Source organism: Miniopterus natalensis, chromosome 2 (genome assembly GCF_054644295.1).
Source record: "Miniopterus natalensis isolate mMinNat1 chromosome 2, mMinNat1.hap1, whole genome shotgun sequence".
NCBI lineage: Eukaryota > Metazoa > Chordata > Mammalia > Chiroptera > Miniopteridae > Miniopterus > Miniopterus natalensis.
This window is the reverse complement of record NC_142082.1, coordinates 96,716,477-96,728,455: the sequence shown is the minus strand read 5'-3', so window position 1 is coordinate 96,728,455 and position 11,979 is coordinate 96,716,477. Positions and strand designations below refer to the sequence as shown.

The 11,979-nt window shown below is 40.5% G+C and overlaps 1 protein-coding gene across 5 annotated transcripts in view; it reads left to right on the top strand.

Annotated features, from left to right (window-relative positions):
- The first annotated feature begins 576 nt into the window (after positions 1 to 576).
- Positions 577 to 11,979, top strand: part of CPAP (centrosome assembly and centriole elongation protein) — a 66,307-nt gene continuing 54,904 nt past the window's right edge. For 2 of the 5 annotated variants that reach the window (XM_087814424.1, XM_016203559.2), the window contains exons 1-2: positions 773 to 861; positions 1,319 to 1,483. The gene's annotated coding sequence lies outside the window, so the exon portion shown is untranslated. Of the gene's footprint in view, positions 639 to 772; positions 862 to 1,130; positions 1,484 to 11,979 lie in introns of those variants that run through there. The other 3 variants (XM_016203560.2, XM_016203561.2, XM_016203558.2) reach the window with 3 other exon arrangements.

Sequence of the window (11,979 nt, the reverse complement as noted above, 5' to 3'; positions counted from 1 at the left end):
CCCATTGCCAGGCACCCAGGGCTTTCCACCCTGGTGACCTTCTGTACCTGGCCCATCCGCCTTGCTCTGCTCGTGTCTGTCTAACTGCCTACCACAAAGCGAAGTACAAATCGGTTGTTACAGAATATTCATGGGGATATAAAGTACAGCATAGGGAATATAGTCAATATTCTAAAACTATGTATGGTGACGTATGGTAATGAGATCAGGATGATCACTTAGTAAGTTATATAATGTTTAATTACTGGGGTGTCCACCTGAAACTAATATAATAATGTATGTCAACTGTAATTGAAAAATAAAAAGTAATTTTAAAACTAGTGCAGCCAAGTGCCTCCCCTCCCCCCCTTACCCTATAAGTTATACTCAGCCAAAGCAAAAACAACGACAAAGAGTCAAGCCTCCCAAATAGGCCTATGGTAAGCAAAAGTCCCCTCCCTCCAGCTTTACAGGCCTCACCAGAGTAATTAGCTAGGCCTCTGCCACCCTGGCTGGCTTCCCTCTCTAAATGCTTTCATAATTTTCATAGTGGAGGGACTTCCGGTCTATGCCGGAAGTTCAGTCTAGGAACGGTTTTTTTCTACGACCGGCGCTCTCAGCTGCCCGGGATGGGAAGACGCCCTGTTGGAATCCCCTAGGTAACGTCTCCTGCTGTGACGCTGCTGGGAATGGTAGTTTGCGTCAGGCTGGCAGTGCTCGAGCTCAGGTGCAGCGGGGCTGGAGGTCACTACATTTCCCAGGAGCCCTTGGTTCGGGGACGGGGCTTCCTCATAGGCGGTGTTTGTGGCGGCTCTTTCGTAAATGCTACGGCTACTCTATCTTTGGTTTGAGCCCACCGAGAGGCTTGGGGACTTCGGAGAGGTAATATGTGGGCGAAGGGGCGGGGCGGGAGGGGGCAGGGGGGGTTTCGACTCTCTGCACCTGAGAGGGCGCGCAGCGCGCGGGAGGACTCGCTTCCGTCCGGGGGGCGCAAGGCGTCGTCGGTGGTGGCCAATACCTGTTACAGGTTAACGGGGTTTCGTGGGGAGCCGCCGTTTGGCCCCGCGGAGGTGTTGGAGGTACTCTAAGCTGCTGTTAACCTTAGGGACTCAGCTCCAGGAGAGTGTACAGCGGTGTTGCTTCCTGTCCTCCACGAGGGCTGGTCTCCATCAGCCTGGTTAGGTCCTTGTCTTTAAAGGTCTGCTGTGGAATCGTGGCTTTCGAGGAGGTGCATTTTGGGGGACTGATAAATCATCACCTTTTCGACCAGCTAGTTACTTTTCACGGTCTGAGGGTGGTTTTGAATTAACTGAATATGTCCACTTTTTCTCTGCTGCAGAAAACGGAGCATAGATATTTTCTTTCTGTTTTTAACATCTCCAAAAAAGTCATTTTACATTAATGTTATGGAAGTTAAAGAGAGTGATACAAATGTCTCATGGACCGGAAGGTGACTTAATTTCTTCATTTATAAACCTCATCAAGCAGTCATTACACTTATGAGGTAAGTCAGCCAAAAGCTTGAAGTCTGGATGAATTTTAAGATCTTCAATTTGTCCTCTTGAATATTCACAGTTTTTACATAAATAAATCCCTTCAGATAAATGTGAATTTAAATGTTTGCAATACTCGAGCATACTTGAAAAGCCTTTCCCACACTCATCACAAACATGAGGAAGATTTTTTAGCGTGTTCAATAGCAACTTGCTTGTTAACATTTTTATGAAGTCTACTAGGCAAACCACATGCTTGACATACAAAGTTTTACCAAAGGTAATTTTACTCAAGAGGCTGTACTGTCCATGTTGCCCATTGTTACGTGTCTCACTTAACTGTTAATTTACATGCATGTTCATTTACCACATGGCTAGTCAAGTCTTCTGGATCATTTGTTTCATGTTCACAGAACTGACACAAATACTGTTCATCACATTTGGGAGCACAGGTATTTTCAATGTGTGTCATACAGTGCAATGAAGTGACAAGGGAAACTGCGGTCTCATTTTAGAATTCCATTAGATCCAGATTTTTGACCTAATAAAATGACACCGTCTATCTTTTAGTTCTTCAGTTGCGTTAGCCATATTTCAAGTGCTCAGTAGTTATATGTGACTCGTGACTACCATATTGGACTGCACAGGTCTAAGTAATTGTACTTTTTGTTTCTCTCTTATACACTGCTCTGCATTTTTCTTTTGTCAATTAACAGTATATATTCTGTTGGGTATAGTCAGTACTTCCATATCCCCACTTAATGAACTTATTCTATTTAATGGCTGCTTAATTTGAATACCATAATTAGCTGGCCCCTGTTAATGGACATTTAAGTAAATTTTAGTTTATTACAGATGTGAACTTGTGCCAATATAGCGCAAAATGCCTAGATGTGAAATTGCTGAGTCAGTTTCTGTGCATTTACAGTTTGGATAGATATTGTCAAATTGTCCCCCGAAAGGTTGTACCAGTTTACCTTTCCAGGTAATACCTTATGAAAGAGTTTCTCTTTTCTATACTGGGTGTTAATAGGTTTTAATCTTTGCCATCGTAGTATGTGAAAAATGGTATGTTGGTACTGTTTCAATTTTTATATAATTGAATGAGGATGAACACATTTTAATGCTTGGGCCTCTGTATTTCTTTTTCTGTGTATATCTTTTGTATGTTTGTTTTTCAGACACTAGGTAGGAGGCTAAATATATGTTTGTTTGCCTCCAGATTGCCATTTTTCATTTCCTTTTGGTTTATATAAATTTTGTTGTATTATATTGATAAAGCCTAGAATTATGTGTGGAAAAAAAATAGTGTGAGATGTCATTCCACTTTGGTACTAGATCTCTTGGATCTCCTCTTAAAGAAATGTCTGTGGTAGGTCTCCCCTCTCTCTATCTTTATCAGCCTACAGAAATGCTTTTATTTCTTCTGTCTTTTATAAAAAAAATTATCTTTATTATTTAAAGTATTACAGATGCCCCCCCCCCCCCGCCATTGACCCCCTCCAACTGCTCCTGCCCACTCCCCAGGCCTTCCCTGCACTATTGTCTGTCCATGGGCAATACATACATGCATATGAGTTCTTTGGTTAATCTCTTCCTGTCCTGCTACCCCCTTCCCTCTGAAATACTTCAGTCTGTTGCATATTTCAGTGTCTTTTGATTTATTTTGTTCATTAGATTCCACATATAAGTGAGATCATGTAATACTTGTCTTTCTCTGACTGGCTTATTTCACTTAGCATGATACTCTGCAGGTCCCTCCATGCTGTCTCAAAGGGTTAGAGATACTTCTCTTTTACAGCTTCATAGTATTCCATTGTGTAAATGTACCACAGTTTTTTTGTTTGTTTTTAATCCTCACCGAGGATAATTTCCCCCCCCTTGCTTTTTAGAGAGAGTGGAATGGAGAGAGGGAAGGGGGAGAGAGAGAGAGAGAGACATCGATTGGTTGCCTCCTGCACCTGCCCCAACTGGAGCTGAGGATCAAGCCTGCAAATGAGGTACCTGGGACCCTTCAGTCTGCGGGCAAATGCTGTAACCACAGAGTCAAACTGGCTAGGGCTGTACCACAGTTTTCTAATCCATTCATCTACTGATGGGCACTTGGGCTGTTTCCAGATCTTAACTATTATAAATAATGCTGCTATGAATGTAGGGGTGCATATATTCTTTCTGATTGGTGTTTCTAGCTTCTTAGGATATATTCTACAAATGGGATCACTGGGTCAAATGGCAGTTCCATTTTTAGTTTTAAGGAACCTCCATACTGTTTTCCACAGTGGCTGTACCAGTCTGCATTCCCACCAGCAGTGTACTAGGGTTCCTTTTTCTCCACATCCTCACTAACACTTGTTTGTTGATTTACTGATGATAGCCATTCTGGCATTTGTGAAGTGATACCTTGTTGTTGGTTATATTTGCATCTCTCTGATAATTAGTGACATTGAGCTTTTTTTTTTAATCCTCACCTGAGGATATTTTTCTCATTGCTTTTCAGTGAGAGTGGAAGAGAGAGAGAGAAACATTGATGTGTGAGAGAGACACCACATCAATTGGTTGCCTCCTGCACTTGCCCCGACTGGGCCTGGGATGGAGCCTGCAACCCAGTTACATGCCCTTGGCTGGAATTGAACCTGGAACCCTTCCGTCCCCGGGCTGACTTTCTAACCACTGAGCCAAACCATCCAGGGTAGAGCATTTTTTTCATATGTCTCTTGGCCGCTTGTATGTCGTCTTTGGAGAAGTGTCCAGGTCCTCTGCCCATTTTTTTTTTTTTTTAATTTTTATATATGTCTTTATTGATTTCAGAGAGAGGAAAGGAGAGGGAGAGAGAGATAGAAACACCCACGATGAGAGAGTCATTGGGGATTGAGCCCTCAACCTGAGCATGTGCCCTGACTGGGAATCGAACCTTGATCTCCTGGATCCTAGTTCGATGCCCAACCGCTGAGCCATGCCCAGCTGGGCGTCTGCCCATTTTTTTAATTGTAAACTATACTTTGTAATATAGTTTGATATCTGGTATGGTGATCCCTCCAACTTTGTTCTCTCTTTTGTTGAGTTGTGTGAATACTTTGTATATTTTGGAAATGAACCCCTTATCACATGTATCATTGGCAAATATGTTCTCCCATGCACTGGAATCCCTTTTCATTTTGTTGCTTGCTAGTTTCTTTTGCTCTGCAGAAGTATTTTATTTTGATGTAGTCCCATTTGTTTCTTCTCTCCTTTGTTTCTCTTGCCCTAGGCATAGTATCTGAAAATTCTGCCTCATGAGATGTCTGATATTTTGCTGCGTATGTTTTCTTCTAGGACTTTTATGGTTTCACGACTTATTTAAGTCTTTTATCCATTTTGAGTTCATTCTTGTGTATGGTGTAAGTTGGTAGTCTAGTTTCATTTTTTTGCATGTACCTGTCCAGATTTCCCAACACCATTTATTGAAGAAACTGTCTTTACTCCATTGTATGCCTCTTGCTTCCTTTGTCAAATATCAATTGACCGTAATGGTGTGGGTCAATTTCCTGGGGTCTCTGTTCTGTTCCATTGATCTATATGCCTGTTCTTGTGCTGGTACCAGACTGTTTTGATTACAGTGGCTTTGTAGTATAGTTTGATATCTGGTATTGTGATCCCTCCAACTTGATCCTTCTTTCTTAAGATTGCTGTGGCTATTCATGGTCTTCTTTGGTTCCATATAAATTTTTTGAGTAATTGTTTTAGATCTGTGAAATATGCCATTGGTATTTTGATAGGGATTGCATTCAATGTATAGATTACTTTGGGCAGTATGGACATTTTAATGATATTAGTTCTACCAGTCCGTGAACACGGTATATTCTTCCACGTGTTTATATCTTTTATCTCTTTTTTCAATGTCCCGTAGTTTTCCAAGTACAGGTCTTTTGCCTCCTTGGTTAAGTTTATTCCTAAGTATCTTAATTTATTTGTTACAGTGGTAAATGGGATTTTTTTTTTAGTTTCTCTGTCTGAGAGTTCATTAGTGGTGTATAAAAATGCCATTGATTTCTGGGTGTTAATTTTGTATCTTGCTACATTGCTGAACTTATTTATTAAATCTAGTAATTTTTTTGGTGGAGTCTTTAAGGCTTTCTGTGTACAATATCATGTCATCTGCAAATAATGACAGTTTTGCATCCTTTCCAATATGGATGCCTTTTATTTTTTCTTCTTGTCTGAGTGCTGTGGCTAGGGCTTCTAGTACTATGTTGAGTGCAAGTGGTGAAAGTAGACACCCGTCTTGCTCCTGTTCTTCGGGGAAGTGGTTTTAGTTTTTACCTATTGAGTATGATGTTGACTGTAGGTTTGTCATATATGCCTTTTTACGTTGCGGTGTGATTCCTCTATTCCCACCCTTGTGTTGGATTTTGTCGAATGCCTTTTCTGCATCTATTTATATGATCATGTGATTTTGGTCGTTCAATTTATGTAATGTTTCACATTTATTTATTTACTTATTTATTTCCTCACCCGAGGATATTTGTTCCATTGCTTTTTCAGAGAGAGTGGAAGTAAGAGGGGGAGAGAGAGAGAGAGAGAGATAGGTACTGATGTGAGAGAGACACATTGATTGGTTGCCTTCCGCATGTTGTGCCCTGACCATGGCTGGGGATCAAACCTGCAGTTGAGGTGCACGCCCTTGACTGGAGTCAATCTGGGATCCTTTAGTCCACAGGCTGACGCTCTTACCACTGAGCCACACTGGTCAGGACTCACATTTATTGATTTGCAAATATTGTACCAACCTTGCATACCTGGAATAAATCCAACTTGGTCATGGTATATGATATTTTTAACATATTGCTGGATCCAATTGGCTAATACTTTGTTGAGGCTTTTAACATCTGTGTTCATCAGGGATATTGGCCTGTAATTCTCTTTCTTTTGTAGTGTCTTTATCTGGTTTTGGAATTAGGATAATGCTGGCCTTGTGGAAAGAGCTTGGAAATGTTCCTTCCTCTTGGATTTTTTGGAGTAGTTTGAGGAGTATAGGTGTTAGTTGTCCTTGAATATTTGGTAAAACTCTAATGTGAAGTCATCTGTAACAGGGCTTTTGTTTGATGGGAGTTTTTTGGTTAGTGCTTCAATTTCATTAGTTGTTTTTGGTCTATTCAGAGTTTCTGCTTCTTCCTGATTCAGTTTTGGAAGATTGTATTTTTCTAGGAGTTTGTCCATTTCGTCCAGGTTGTCCAACTTGTTTGCGTATAGTTCATAGTATTTTCTTACAATCCTTTGTATTTCTGTAGTGTTATTTGTTACTTCACTCTTTCACTTCTGACTTTTATCTATTTGGGTCCTCTTTCTTTGTTTCTTGATGAATCTGGCTAAAGGTTCATCAGTCTTGTTTATCTTTTGAAAGAACCTCTTGGTTTCATTGATCTTTTGTATTTTTTTTTTAGTCTCTATGTTATTTATTTCTGCTCTGGTCTTTATTATTTCCTTCCTTCTACTTACTCTGGGCTTTTCTAGTTGTTGTCTTTCTAATTCTTTAAGTTGTAGGTTTAGATAGTTTATTAGAAGTTTCTTGTTAATTTTTTGTTTAAAAGATCTATCCATTGATGTCAGTGGGGTGTTAAAGTCCCCTACTGTGGTTGTATTACTGTCATTTTCTCCTTTGAAATCCTCCAGAAGTTTCTTGAGGTAGGCCTGTAGTGCTACGAATTTCCCTCTCAGGACTGCTTTTGCTGTGTCCCACAGATTTTGGATTGTTGTGTGTTTCTTTTCTTTTTTTTTTTTTTGGGAAGTTTTTGATTTTTTCCTTGAGCTCATTGGTAACCCATGCATTGGTTAAGAACATGCTGTTTAGCTTCCATGTGTTTGAATGTTTTGGGGTGTCTTTATTGTAGTTGATTTATAATTTCATGCCATTGTGATCTGAGAAGACGCTTGATATGATTTCAACCTTTTTTTTTTTTTTTTTTTTAATCCTAACCTGAGGATATTTTTTCCATTGCTTTTCGGAGAGATTGGAAGTGGTGCAGGGCAGGGGGAGAGAAAAAAAGAAAGAGAAACATCAGTGTGAGAGAGACACATTGATTGGTTGCCTCCCACGTGCACCCCAACCTGGGGCCAGGGTTCAGCCTGCAACCAAGGTATGTGCCCTTGACTGGAATTGAGCCCAGGACCCTTCGGTCGCAGGCCAACGCTCTAATCGGTGAGCTAAACTGGTAGGGCTATTTCAGTCTTCTTGAATTCATAGAGACTTAGTTTGTGTCCTAACATGTGGTCTGCCTTTGAGAATGTCCCATGCACCCTTTAGAAGAATGTGTATTCTGCAGGTTTGGGGTGAAATGTTCTGTAAATGTCAATTAAATCCATGTGATATAGTATGCCATTTAGGGTCTCTGTTTTCTTGTTAATTTTTTGTTTAAAAGATCTATCCATTGATGTCAGTGGGGTGTTAAAGTCCCCTACTGTGGTTGTATTACTGTCATTTTCTCCTTTAAAATCCTCCAGAAGTTTTTTTAATATATTTGGTTGCTCCTGTATTGGATGCATATATGTTTACCAGTGTTATATCCTCTTGTTGGTCAATCCTTTCAGTATTATGTAGTGGCCTTCTTTGTCTCCTGTTATGGCCTTTGTTTTGAAGTCTATTTTTTTCATATATAAGTATTGCTACCCCAGCTTTTTTTTTTTTTTCATTTCCATTTGCATGGAAATAAAAGTTTCCATTCCTTCACTTCATCCTGTATGAGTCTTTTGTTTTGAGGTGGTTTTCTTGTAGACAGCATATATATGGGTGGTTTTCTTATCTATTCAACTACCGTTTGACTTTTGATTGGAGCATTTAAGCCATTTACATTTAAGGTTATTATTGATAGGTACTTATTTGTTGCCATTTTTATTCTTTATGCCTGTGTTGTCCCCCCCCCCTTTCTCTCTCTGTGTCGTCGTCTTACAACAGTCCCTTTAGCGTTTCTTCCAGTGCTGGTTTGGTGGTAATAAACTTTTAGTTCTTTTTTTTAGTCTGGGAAGCTCTTCATTTCACCTTCAGTTTTGAAGGATATTCTTACTGGATCAAGTAGTCCCAGATTCAGTCTCTTGCTTTTCATTACTTTGTATACTTCATGCACTCCCTTCTGGCCTGAAATGTTTCTATTGAGAAATCAGCTGAGAGTCTAATGGGAGTTCCCTTGTAGGTAACCTTTTCTCTCTCACAGCATTTAAGATTCTTTCTTTGTCTTTAACGTTTGCCATTTTAATTATGATGTGGCTAGGTGTGGGTCTTTTGGGGTTCATCTTTATTGGGACTCTCTGTGTTTCCTGAACTTGAGTAAATTTTCCTTCACCAGGTTAGGGAAATTTCCTGTTATTATTTCTTCAAATAGGTTCTCTATTCCTTGCTCAGATTCTTCTCTTTCCGTTAACCCTATGATGAGGATGTTGTTGTGTTTCATGTTCTACCAAAGTTCCCTTAATCTCTCCTGCTTTTTAAGTTTTTTCCAATTGCTTCTCTGAATGGTTTTTTTTCCCTACCTTGTCTTATAATTTGCTGATTTGGTCCTCTGCCTCTTCTAGTCTACTATTCGTTCCTTCCAGGGTATTCTTTTTTTTTTCCTAAATATATCTTCATTGATTTCAGAGAGAGGAAGGGGGAGGGAGAGAGAGCTAGCTAGAAACATCAATGATGAGAGAGAGTCATGGATTGGCTGCCTCTTGCACGCCCCTGACTGGGAATCGAGCCCGCAACCCAGGCATGTGCCCTGACAGGGAATCAAACCTTGGATCCTAGGTTGATGCTCAACCACTGAGCCATGTCTGTCCATGCCAGGGTATTCTTTATTTCAGCTATGTCATTCTTCATTTCTGCTTGATTCTTATTCATGGTTTCTACCTCTTTTTTTTTTTTTTTAATGCTGGTGTAGTTCTCATTAGGTTTCATACAGTTCTCAGTAAGTTGCTTGTAGTTCTCACTAAGTTGTTTGAGCACCTTCATAACCATTACTTCGAATTCTCTGACTGACAAATTGCTTGCCTGCATTTCATTTAGTTCCTTTTCTGGCGATCCCTCCTTTGCTTTCTTTTGGGGGTTGTTTCTTTGTATCTCCATTTTTGCTGTCTCTTTGTATTTATTTCTGTGTACTCCTGTGCCCCCCAGTTCGTGGAGTGGTCTTAAATGCCCCTGTCTATGTTATTTGGGTTCTCCAGTTGTAACTGTGTCTTGAATGATGTTGTTCCATTTGTGGATGGAATCTCCTCTCAGGGTGGCTTACTGTGGGGCTCACCCCTGACCATGTCGTGTGAACTGTTGTGGAGGTGCAGTCTCTAGCTATTTTCTGTCCTTCCTTTATATAAATCTCCTCAGCTGGACCTCAGTTGGTAATTCTGGGTGAATGTTCCCCAATTTAGTTTTATTTTCAGTCTGGCCCTGGGAGGAGATGCAAGAAAGGTCTGCCTATTCAGTTACCATCTTCTCTGCATCTCTTCTGCCCTTTTTTTTTAAACCTCACCCCAGGATATATTTTTACTGGTTTTTTGAGAGAGGGGAAGGGAGAGAAAAAAACAATTGATGTGAGAGAGAAACATTGATTGGTTGCCTCCCGTACATGCTCTGGCTGGGAATCTAACCTGCCATCTTTTGGTGTATTGAATGATGCTCCAACCGAGTTACACACATGAGAGCTATTTCATCTGTCTTAAAAAATATACATCTCTCTTCTTCCTGCTTCCCTATGCAGCTATTTATTTCCTTCCCTTTATAACAAAACTCATGGAATGAACTATACTCACTGTCTCTAGTTTCTTTCATGTATCCTCTCCATTCAGGCTTTTGCCTCTTCCCCTCAGCTGCTTTCAAGTTATGACCTTTGCTTTGCTAAATTCTAAGGTCAGTTCTCAGTTTCCTCACCTCTTTATCTGTTAATAGCATTGACATATCCCCTTATTCCTTGAGATGCTTTCTTCATTCACTTGGCTTCAAGGACACTACAGTTTTTACATCTCTTTTTTTGTCTATGCACATTCCCTTTGTGGTTTCATCCAGAGTATGTGGTTTCATACCATCTTCATGCTGAGGATACCCACATTTGCCCTTCACAGACTTGGCCTCCATGAATTACATTCTTGTGTGTCCAGCTACCTATATGATGTGTCTCCTGGGATGTCTGATAGGTATCTTAAAATGTCCTAAATTCATCTCTGAACTCCCCCAAACCTGTTTCATCCCTAGTTTTCTCCATTTCAGTTAATGCAACTCTGTTCTTTCAGTTGCTCAACCAGAAAATTTTAAGGAATAAAGGGGAGGATCCCAGTAACCTCTGGAGGTTTCATAGTCCTTAAAGGAGTAGTAGTAGTTTATATAGTCTCATCAAATGAGACCCAAATTGGTACTTTAAAAAAAAAAAAAATTATTGATTAATTGGTTTTTAGAGAGAAAGGAAGGGGGGGGAGAGAGAAAGAGAAACATTGATTTGTTGTTTCACTTATTTATGCATTTATTGGTTGCTTCTTGTATGTGCCGAGTGGAGGTCAAACCTACAACCTTGGCGTTATCTGGCTCTTTTTTTTTTTACATTTATCATACCATGAATTCATAGGGAGTGGGTTCTAGCAGCTCAGGCTCCTTTTCATTGGTTCTCAAAAAGAGTGTGCGTCTCTGGGTAGAGTAGGCTGGTGCTTCAGTTGAACCCAAGTACCTTTCTCTTTGGATTCCTTGTTCTGGTAATTTTCCTTCACACATTTCAGGGAGCTATCTTAGCTCTTACAGTGTTCAATATACTTAATATGTACATTAATTCTTTCTATTTTTTTGGTTAATCCTCACCTGAGGATATTTTTTCCATTGATTTTTGGAGAGAGTGAGGGAGAGAGTGAGAAATATTGATGTGTTGCTTCCCGCGTGTGCACTGCCTGGGGCTAGGGATCGAACCTGCAACCCAGGTACGTGCTCTTGACCAGGAATCAAACCCATAACCCTTCTGTGTGCAGGCTGACACTCTAACCACTGTGCCATACTGGCTAGGGCTACATTAGTTGTCTTGACAGGAATCTTGCTGTTTAACTTGTTTGTTTACAGCAGTGCCCACTGTATGTATGCTGGGTGACACTGTAGACTCTTCTAGTTTTGCCATGATAACATTTGTGGGGTATTTCTTTTCTTGGTTAATCCTCATTCGAGGATATTTTTTCCTTTGATTTTTAGAGAAAGTGGAATGGAGGGAGTGAGGGGGGGAGAGAGAGAGAGAGAGAGAAACATCGATGTGAGGAGGAACACACTGATTGGTTGCCTCCCGCATGTGCCCCAACTGGGGCTGGGGATCAAACCTGCAATCCAGGTATGTGACCTTGACTGGGAATCGAACCCACGACCCTTTGGTGCGCTGGCAGTGCTCTAACCACTTAGCCACACTGGCCAGGGCTGAGGCATTCCTTTTTGAACAGTGTCCATTCCCTTGATGTCTACAGTATCACCTTTCTTGTAGATTGGCATGTATGTGGTGAAAGGAACAACTCCCATGTTTTCTTAAAGGCCTCTAGATAACAT